An 11,377-nucleotide genomic window follows, 5' to 3' on the forward strand; every position below is an offset into this window, starting at 1 on the left:
CTACAATACACAATGTGCTTTTGGAGTAATGACTTCTTCCTACCTGAGCGGCCTTTCAGGACGTCAGTACAGAATTTGTTTCACCGCTGATGATGACTCTTTCTCACCAGCTTCTCACCAGCGTCTTCACAAAATCATTTGACTTTTTTGTTCTGGGTTTAATTTAAAATTTTCACACCACAGCTTGTTTTGCATCTACTAATTTGAAAAGATGAACGTGGAAAAAAAACAAACCAAAAACAAATTTTACACCATTGAAAAATGTGTATTAAAATGTATATTAATCTCAAAAACAAAAATAAAATTGTTTAAAAATGTAAACAATTTTCCAATAGTAGGTACTTTAGTGTGTAGTGTGTTTGCTATTTTTTATTAGATAAATTTTGATTCATTTTAGTTTAGCTTTTATTAGTTTTAATTTACTCACTTTGGTTAATTTTTAGGTGCAGAATTAAAAACGAGAGCTTTGTATTGTGATTATGTGTACATCAACTGGGTAATAAATACTCATCAAAATATACCATGAAGAAAAATATATTTTGTCTCAACAGTTCTAACCTGCTGTTTAGCTAGACCAAATGGAGTTTGATTAAAGGAGGCAAAACAGTGAATCCACACTTAGTATTGAAAATTCTTATGAATAATGCAAAACTAAATTTTAATCCCAACTGACTGAAGACTGTAAAACTTCTGTGTAATTTAATCCCAGACTCTTTTCTTTCTCACATGTGTAGAAATGTGTTTACATGAGAAACCTGGTATGATCATGTGAAAACACTAAACTAAAGGATGTAAGACAGGAATCCTCACACAGAGAGCTTCTCCACCGTCTGCAGTTGGCCAGTTTAATAATCCCATCCAGTTAGAGACGGCACAGTTTGTCCAAATGTGCTGCACCTCCAGGGGACCTCGCAGTCCTCCAGTAGCAGCTCTGGTGCCAACAGCAATATCAACCTTCTGTGTGATGAATTCATTCACAGCACAAATATTACACAGGCAGAAATTTAGTTATTTCAGACAAAGGTGAATGTTGAAATGAGAGTTTTTTCCTTCATAGAGTTTGTATTAAAACATGCGGCGGGTTGCTTAAATGAGGCAGCTTTGTTCATTTTTCACTGCGTACTTGTTGCCCACACAACTGACAAATCAATGAGGTAAATATTTCATTTTCTATGGCTGCAGTTTTGCTGACTTTTCCTGCAGAGAGCTGCTGATAATGAAACAAGAGCCGCACTGTGTGTGGTTATAAAACCAGGTCGGGACTCCTGGAGGTTCAACCTGCAACAGCTGTTTCCACATTTCAACAGCAGACTGAGGATTCCTCTGCAACGAACGAACCTGTTCACATGCAATATTAAGCAGGATGGGGGTCAACAAGGGATGAGGTGTCAAACATTTGACTAGTACTCTACATTCTCCTGACATGGAGGTCATGACCCGGTGAGGATGGAGGATGATGCTCCGCACTTCGCTTCTGCACGGTTGGTATTGATGCCACATTAATATGTAACACAGACACTCGCAGGAAACAACCAGTAGTAGAAAAACTAGAGGGTGAGAGTGGAGATACACCTTGGAGATGGCATGCAACTAACAATTATTTTAGTAATTGAGTATTCTACTGGATATTCTGATTATTAATCGAATAAAAAATGGCATGCTATGCAGAATTTTCAGTTTTTCCACGTTTTTATGCTTCAATTTGGGTCTCGACTGCTTCTAAAAACGCTTTAAAAAAGACACTCAGACATTTTTTGGAAATATTTTTATGTGTCTCAAAAACCTCCCAACTGTTAAGTTGCAAACCGTTACTTAGCAACCCCAGCAGAGTTCCCCACGTTACCTAGCAACCCAAGCTCCAGAATGATTGGTCAGCTAGTTTTAAAACTGTATGCGCTGTACAATGGCTGCTGAAAAAAGACAAGTGTTTTGTTGTTGACTTACCTTCCAGAAACCACTTGCTGTGTTCTTGTTGGTTGTGCAGGAGGCTTCACTTCTGCTTCTCAAAGATGTACAGCTGTATAATTGTGAATCTGTTATCTAAGAATGATTTTGTGCAAAAAATCATTTGAAAATAAAAATATATTTCTATTAATATATAAGAATCTAGCAATACCAAAAACTTTGTTAAAAAAAAGAGTGAATTTTTTTTTTAATTAAAGCTGTACATTAAGTTTCAAATATTTATTTATTCAAATGCAAAAGAACATTATGGCTTTCATTTAGCTTGCTGCGGTTATTGTGGATTAGCCTCTAAAAATAAAGAACCGTGACAGAATGTCGCAGAGATGCAGCTGTGTTTATTCTGGGAGACAATCATTTCTGAATAAATCAGAAGTGTGAGAGTAAATATACCACCATCTTTTATTTCATTATTGCAAAAAGACTCAATTTACATCCATTTATATATATTTTTATTATAAAGTCAGGTTTTACTATAATTTAGTGTAATGTGCAAAATTAAATGTCAGCAGCGAGCGCAGCAGCTTGTTGAAACCTTGTGATGGTTTCCGACACAAAAAACCCCGAGCTGGAAGTAAACATGACCTCCGGTCTCCAAGGTCACCTGGTCAGGTCACAGTCTGTTGACACAGCCAGTCGCCCGCACTCTGTACGCCACATCATATTCACCTTTTCCTTTCAGACACTCCTGCCATATTTTACATTTGTATAAGAAGTCATTTTCAGGTAAATATGAGACATTTTGGGTTTTTAGAAAGGTGACAGGATGTTCTCGGAGAGGAAATGGTCTTTCGTTTCTGACGCTTCTGTCTTTCAGAGTAAATTGAACAAGAACATTGCAGTCACTCTGGAAATGCGCCTTTATTTAGTCGCAGGTATTCTTTGTCTTTTCCCTGCTGAAGTTTGAGCTCCTGTCATGCCGGCACACCAATTAACCTTTCATCCTTTTGTTTAATGCGAAGGCAGACCGTCTGCTTTTTCCGTCTGTATTAAAATGTGGGACATTTTCAATGCAGACAAATTTTTTTAGGTTTGCTCTGTCACTTTAAGTTAGAACACGTTTTAACTGCCGGATGAAACGTTTTACTTTTTAAAATATCATCTGGATTTAAAGTGTGACTTCAATCAAAATGTGTCCCAGTCAAAGTATCTTTGCTCACTTTTATTTGTGCAGTCGTATGACCTGCAGTTTGTGACAAACAGGCCAACAGAGGATGCAGTCAACCTGAACAGCTGAAAGGATTAATCAGATTAATTAATCATTGAAATAATCAACTATTTAGTAATCAATTAACATATGTTGTTCTTTCTTTGATGAAATAACATCTGAACAGCAGAAATTAAGCCAAAACTCTACAAAAATACAATGTATCTAAAAAAAACTTTTGCTAACCAATTACAAATTAATTATTTAAAAAAAAAATCAACCTTACTCTGGATTGATGTTAAGTCAAGCAGAAAGTATTGAACTTTTTACATGTTTTAGTTGTAAATGAATCTTTTGATTCCCCCCGGAAGAGCTGGAAGAAGTGGCCGGGGAGAGGGAAGTCTGGGCCTCCCTTCTGAAGCTGCTACCCCCGCGACCCGACCTCGGATAAGCGGAAGAAGATGGATGGATGGATGGATGGATGAATCTTTTGCTGTAAATGAAAGAAAAAAAAAGTTATTGCATTGTTGGAAATAAATATTACATAATTTCTTTTAAATATAAACTGAATTATTAATTTGCACTTTTGTGTTTCTAATATTGCATGTAATAAATTTAGGTGGTTTAAATGAAAAAATCTGCAGAATGTGGCAAATTTTTAAACAATCAATGGATCATCAGAATAATCTACAGATTCATTGATTACAAATAATCAAATAACAGTTGGTAGCACTACTGCCTCTCAGCAAGAAGGTTGCAGGTTTGAGTCCCAGCCTGAGGTGCTTGGAGTCGTCATGTTATCTGGTTTTTCTAACTTGCAGATAGATAAGACAGAAATCTCATTGTTTGACTTTCCAGAACTCCACCTGCAGAGTTTTTGATCTGCTGTAAATTTGTCCGCAACATATTACATCAAACCTTCCAATAAATGCTTGTTTTTCAGCGTAATTTTGAGACAGGACAATCCCAAATTTAGAAATATTAAACACATTTAAGAATGCTGCTGTAGAGAAGTTCATTTAATTAGAGAAGCTTCTTTTCACTGCAAAGTATTTTCGGCTAATTTAACCCCAACCTGACCACTGAGAGATCGTCTTTCCTCCGACAAATGTTTCACCGAAGCAGAAAAATTCCTCCTTGGTCTAAAAGCTAAATGAATCCTAATTATTGTGGATAAAAAAAGTTAATATTTTGTCCTTTTTTTTATGGCTGATAGTCGCGCTGAACTGTTTGCAGTAGCTAATGAGCTCCGTGTGACATCACTCAGGGTTATAGCCGGCAGCTTCGCGGCTTAATGTGTCTCGGCGTGTCACAGTTTCCCTCGCTTTCCAGCAAGAGTCTGTCTTACTGAACTTTCACAAACTTCTGCTGAAACTGTGGTAATGTCAGTAATGATCTCCAAGTAAACTCAGCTAAAATAGCACAGTGACCTCATTATTGTTTCCATAGTTACAGAATGACAGCTTTACTCTTCCTATCTATAGCTGCATTGCACTTCACACGAAAAAAAACGTGCGTTTTGACAGATGACGGAGCCTAACAGGTAAAGTGTAGCGGCATCATGTGTGTTTGGATTCAGGTGCATTCAGCTGTGCGAAAGCGCAAATTCCCAAACGGTGATCAAATTCTGCAACCGCTGCTTTGACAAATTGAATATCGGATGCAAATGACTGCGTAGTGCTTTCTGATTACAGCGCACGTCGGTGTTTGGTGTCTTGTTTGTCGAGTGTTATCAGTGTAATACGAGTCAAATTGCACAAATAATATCAACTCCATATCCTGTAACAGCTTCAGTACCACCCACCCACCTATTGGAGTCTGTGTGCGCCAGGGAGAGCATCACAGTTTAAACCGAACCAGCTGGCTCAGTCAGGCAGCCGTCCAAAATACGGATCTATATTTACAAGCTTATATCACTGTATACGAGTCAACTAAAACAAAATCAAGCCCAAGTAATAACAGCAGACGTCAACGTTTCCCAGGCCTGCAGGGCTGGAGAAGTCGACGTGTTTTCTGCAGGTCTGAAAGGTAACCCGATGCTTCGGTGTGAGGAGACGGCTGGCTTACATCCCGCCGCTCGTCGTTGAGTGTCTCGCTTGTTCCTGATTTGGTCTCAGGTGACTCAGCTGCACCAAAGGCAGAGAACATTCACAGCTAGAGATGCGTCATCAAAACTTTGACAGATTAGTGCCAAGAATAAAAAAAAAAACCCAAAACGGTTGCTTCTTTCCTGTTTTTTCACAGTCTGTTTCACAGCCTTACTCGTGCATTTAGTCTCTTTTGCTCCTGACAGAGCCAGATGCTTGATGCTGCTACCAGCAGGCATAGATGTGCTCTCATTTAACCTCAACATTTTTATATTTGTAAGGCAGTCATATTGGTTTCTGGTTCATAGCAAAGGTGTGGGATCAGACTGAGTTCAGGCCTGTGAGCAGGTGAGGAAAATGTTACAGCAGCAAACCAGAGAAAGAGAGTTATTTTATATCTCTATCACAAACCGAGGCTGAGTTTCCAATACAAATGTGTGCAAAACTAAAGTCAAAAAACACAATTTCAAAATTCCAGTGCATCACAATTTTAAAATCACAAGTGAACATGTTTAACATAATAAGTAAAAAAAAAAATAGCATCCTGTCATCGTCCTCAAACTACTTCCTGTCGTCTTCTTCGTCTTTTCCGCCAGAAGTAACATCACAACATATCATTAGCAAATGAAACACAAATTAAAAATTATGCTTCGTTTTGGAGACATACCAAAAACGGTCCGACTGAGTCCATGTTGAAAAGTAATTTTCTAGAAAGAAATGGCTAAACCCACAACACTAGATGTTGTTTCTAACTCAGCATCACAAATGCATCTTGGTTCATAATTCAAACGGTTACAACAGAGGATGAGATTAACCCACCAAACAAATGAAGCATCTTCTCATATTTCACAGTAAATATTAGAGTTGATGTTGATCCCAAATACTCATTTACAAATATATGTTTATTTCTTTGGAAGTATTTTGGGTTGTAATTGGAGTGATAGTTTGTGAAATGCACTGCAAGCTGTTCAGGAAGCAGAAAGCATCGCTATAACAACCAGTAGCTACATCACTTTCCCAACAAACGCTATCTATAGCAACTGAAATGTTGAACTGCAAACCATGCAGAGTTGAAGCTCTTTCAATACAATCAATAATGTGCAGAATGAAGGTCTTTTTACTGCATAAATCTGATCATATTTCTCAATCCTAGCATTTATTGATCCGGTAAATCACTGGTTGTCAATGTTTTAACTGTTGCTAGGTTACGCCTTTTAACTTTAGCAATAAGGTCGCTGCCCACTTCAGGATTAAAACAGAGAAGTAATGAGACGTAGTCATTTATTGTTTCTAAGCTTCTCAATAAACTAAAATGAATAAAAAAAGAACAGTTCTAACATCTATCTTTATATTTACCTGCAGTAAATCTGTTTCACTGATTGGTTGCTCAGCATTCCCAGGGTTTCACTTTAAACCTACCTTAACTTTTTTGCATTTGAAGAACCTGTATGAAGTTCATGTTGTCAAAGCAAAGACTGAAGAATCAAATATAAAAGTAGGCTATAAAGAATTGTTTGAAGTAAAAAATAAATAAATTAGTTTTCAAGTTCAAATCTTGTGTTATTTAGTCAAACAGTTTTATAAAATGTCAGATTTCATCCAGTTTTTCTTTTAGCTGTAAAAACTGCCTGAAACTTTAACAGGAGTTTGAGAAGATATTTTAAAGGTACCATCTGTTTGCTGCACCGATTCCACGTAGGTATGAAGGAGGGAGCAACTATTTAACACCACATTATGCAGAAGTGTCAGGTAATGTGTTAAATTTAACGGGTAGCGCCATGGAAACGATGGTACGGTCACCAGAGGAAACATTTTTAAGCTCAAATTGAAATGCAGAAATCTCCACCCACCAAATGTTTCAAAAGTGTGTAAATAATTCATTTATTAAGCAGTTTTTTACACTTCATTTGTCACATTCGTTTGTTGCTACTTTTATAATGTTTTACATTTCACATTTTGTTTTTATGACTCGGTTGCAGCTGTAAAGTCATTTTGCTTTTACAGGTCCAAATAAAGTCCTAATCTTATCAGTCAGTGATTGGATCGCTGACCTTTGGCGGTGTCGTCACCTCCTCCTGGTGTCAGACCAATTATCCTGATGCCGATCGTCATGTTGTCTGAAATCAGACTCATCTTAACGCCTTTCTGAAGAAGAGCTTCATCTGCTGCTTAAAGAGACAGGAAGCAAATCAAGAATCCAGAAGGAGAAAAACTCTGATATTCTTTGAAAACACTTAGTGACTTAAAACAATCTCATGTTTCTTGCTGAAACGTAACTTGTAAGTTATTATTCTTAAAACAGGAGAAAACTAATATATTTACACTTAACTAGATAAAAAATACTTGGTAAGATTTTGGGGTTTTGCAGTATAAATTCATACCAAACATTTATACATTTAGATCATTTGTGATGCATGTCTCCAGATGGGCCTTTAACTTCATAAAGTAACCAACAGAACCAGCCTTCATTTTCAGGTTGTTTATCTATTTTGAAATCAGCCTGTAAGTAAAACAGAAAGTGTGAAGTAAGAGAAAATGTTCAGACGCCTGTGGATATTTTCATCTGTCTCTGTTTTGTAAATCGGCCTGATTCTGTTAGAGTCGTTGGGTTTTGAGTTCATCTCTGCAGGCTTTGGGTTTTAAACAAGGACAAATTCATCAAAAATCCTGTTTTTCTAGATTGTTTAAAAGGATTTCTTGACTTCCCAGTAGGGAATCCACTTTGTTTATATTTGCTTCCAGTTTGTCTCCCTCCTTAAAAAATCAGGCAACTTTATAAAACAGGACGAATATATGAAAAAATATGTTTTAACCATAATTTTTGCATTTTGACTGGCAGTCAGCAGTGTCCACGAAAGGAAAACAAACATTATACGGCAGCTATTGTAAATTGGACATTTGCAATTTGACAGTTCTGTTCTTTCAGCATTTTTCAACAACAAAGAAAATATTTTTTCTTTATTTTTTAAAATGTTTTTAGTGTCATCAAGTCGGAGGAACGCAGTGCAGTTTTTCTTCCCACAGTAAACAAATCTTATCACAACAGCTTCTGAGGACTTTTCTTCTGGCACCAGCGCTTGAGGCAGATACTCGGAGCTTTATTCTATTTGTTGTGCAGTGATATACTGCCCAAAATACCTCATTAGCAAAGTAGCGGATGATAAATGAGAGTAAAAAAAGTTTACCACTAGGCAGCGCACAGCAGAAAGTTATCTTTGAGGGCCAACTCTGTGAGAAGAGCAGCTAAGAAAGTGGATTCCTTTCGCCTTTACAGAGAGAAAACACCTGAAAAATCTGCAGCTGCCGTCAAAACAAACAAAGCAAAGCTTATTAAAAACCGGACCACACGGAAATTATTTAACTACGTCGACTTTTTTCCGTCCATCCATCATCTTCTACCTCATCTCTACAGCTACGGTTCAGGCAAATGCGACACAAATCTGTGTGGCATCTGAACGGCCCAATTCAGATCTTTCATCCTCCAAATAAGTCTGATTTGTGCTGCTTTTATACACAAAACTAATAAATAATATCTGATTGTTTTCAAAGCGGTCTGAACGCTCATGATTCATTTTATCTGATCTTTACGTCAACGTGAGACATGCGTCATAATTCTGCACCAGAAGAACCAGATTCTGTAAATCAGGACATAAACAATGGCGGAAAATAATAATTATGAAACTATGAAGGAAGTTTATGTTGGCGCAGCAAAAAAAAAAGGATTTCAACTAAAAATTGAGATGAGCATTAATTAAATTAAAGGGCTCGCTCCACTGGTGGAAAAAAGGTTTTTTTATTGGTAAAATAATTTATAATTTGCCAGTTGAACTGGTATTTTTCATAAATATTAAGGAATAATTGACTCAAAACAAGCTCCCATATCTTAAAACTTGCTTAAAACTTACTTGAAAATTAGTTTAGTCTTTTTTCAAGTGAACTAAGATATTTTCACTCGAAATGAGACCAAAAATACCTTTCAAGATTTTGTGGTTTTACAGCTTTTTTTTGTGTAAAATGTTTAAATAAAGTCCAGTAAAGACCTTGAAGATGGCAGCTGATGCTGGTGAGAATCGTTATGACAACGTGAGGTGTAACATGATGGGCTGAACGGCCAATCAGAGAGGAAGAAGCCGTGACTCAGAAAGCAACAATAAAAGCTGAAACGACTTGAATTATGTTCAGTTCTCTGGTCTGATGAAACAAAAAATCTAAATTTCTAAGAAAAAAATATTGTTATATTTGGAGGAACGAGGTGGAAGCTTGCAAACCAAAAAACACAAAACCTGATTCTGAAGTACGGAAGTGGAAGTATCATGCTGCGAGACTCCAAACCTCACAGTCCAACAGTTAAAAGGCAATTTCACTAAATCTTTTCTCTAAATAGGAATTATTTTTTCTAATCCTAAATGATTGATTGAAAAACACGATTATTACTGTTTTGATGTAGAGTATGTAAGTATTAGTTTTTTGTGTTAGAGCTGTACATATTAGTCTTCAGACTTGGGTAAAAGTGGCAGATTTTAATCCAGGTCAGGTTTTTGAAGCTGGATTAAGGCTGGAATGTAAATCTGAGACTTAAATCTCCACGTTTGATCAGAACAGAGCAGAACTGTCCAGTTTTAGACGCTTCATTGTCTCCAGTTTTTCTGTTTCTTTCTCCATGAAAGCTTTAACATTTTCTTGCTATTAAAATAATAATTTAGGGTCTAATTTAGCTGAATTCTATTATCCATAGAAATCTATTCTTTACGGTTACACATGCTCTCCTGTTCCATATTTTTGACTTATTTTAATAATTTTTGAGACTCATTAAAATACCAGCTGTATGATGAATCATTTATGAGAGATTTCACAGACAGATCAGGAAAGCCTTGTTAATCTCTTCCAGGAAAAAACTCTCCATCTTGTTTCGGTTCTCCTAAATCGATTGATTTTATCAGAATAATATCTAAATATTTCCAAATAAAACGCATGTTAACTCTCATCAATAGGAGCATTGTTCCTCGTGTTTGGAAAGCATCCATCTTTTGTTCGGAAGGGATTACGACTTCACAGTTTGCACACATCCTCCTGCGTCCGCGCGAACGCCGTTGTAACGGCTTCGTCTTTAACCGTTTGTACCCTGGTAATGACTCCAACATGCTGTGTTCACCAGATCGAAGAGGAAGAGAAGAGGGGGAGAGGTAAGAGGGGAGGCTTATTGCACAGTTAAGCTGCAGCTGCAGTTTCCATAACAACTACCTGCTAAAACCCGGCTCCCTCGACCATCATTAGAATAACATTTTTACTCGTCAAATAGGCATTAGCGGAATCTACATGAGCAATGAGATGGGAGTGACACACACACACGCACGCACACACACACACACACACGCACGCACGCACGCACGCACGCACGCACGCACACACACACACACACACACACACACACACACACAAAAGCAGAAAAAAGCCTGACAGTATCAGCTGAGGTAATATCTGAAGCAGAGAGCGTTCTCCTGAAGGTATAATTACAGGATGTAGTAGTGGAGCTCTTTCTCCAGGAGTAATGTGGGAGACATGCAGAGGTTTGCTGTGCAGCAGTTTACCGCCGCAAATTATTTACACACAGGCTCGTTTCTACGGTGGCCCTGAAGAGCAAACCACTCCAACAGATCACTGAGCACAACTACAAATTTAAAGACACAACATATTCAAAACGCAAACACATTTTTAAAAAACATGATGATGTTATCGACGCAGAATTATAAATAAAAACACAAAATATTGAAGATATTGACAACTAAAAAAACAAAATGGCATTAACTAAACACAAAAACCCACAACAACGTTATATTCGCACAATTATAAATAAAAAACAAAACTCTGTTCACTAAGCTCAAAGAAACATTTAAAATAATAACAGAAAAAACACGACAACATTAACTAAGTGCAATTATGAATTAAGAAAAAACACAACAAATTAAAAACACAAAAGACACATGACTGTTTAATTATTGTTTTTATTTCCATTTAAGTAACATAAAGCACTTTGAATTGCCTTTTTGCTGAAAATGTGCTATATAAATAAATATACTTGTCCACCTTACTTAACTAAGCACAATCACAATTTAAAATAAACATTTAATTAGGAAAACTACAAATTAAGAAAACACAACATTAACTAATTACAAATTGAAAA

The sequence above is a fragment of the Xiphophorus maculatus genome, chromosome 16 (assembly GCF_002775205.1).
Source record: "Xiphophorus maculatus strain JP 163 A chromosome 16, X_maculatus-5.0-male, whole genome shotgun sequence".
Taxonomy (NCBI): domain Eukaryota; kingdom Metazoa; phylum Chordata; class Actinopteri; order Cyprinodontiformes; family Poeciliidae; genus Xiphophorus; species Xiphophorus maculatus.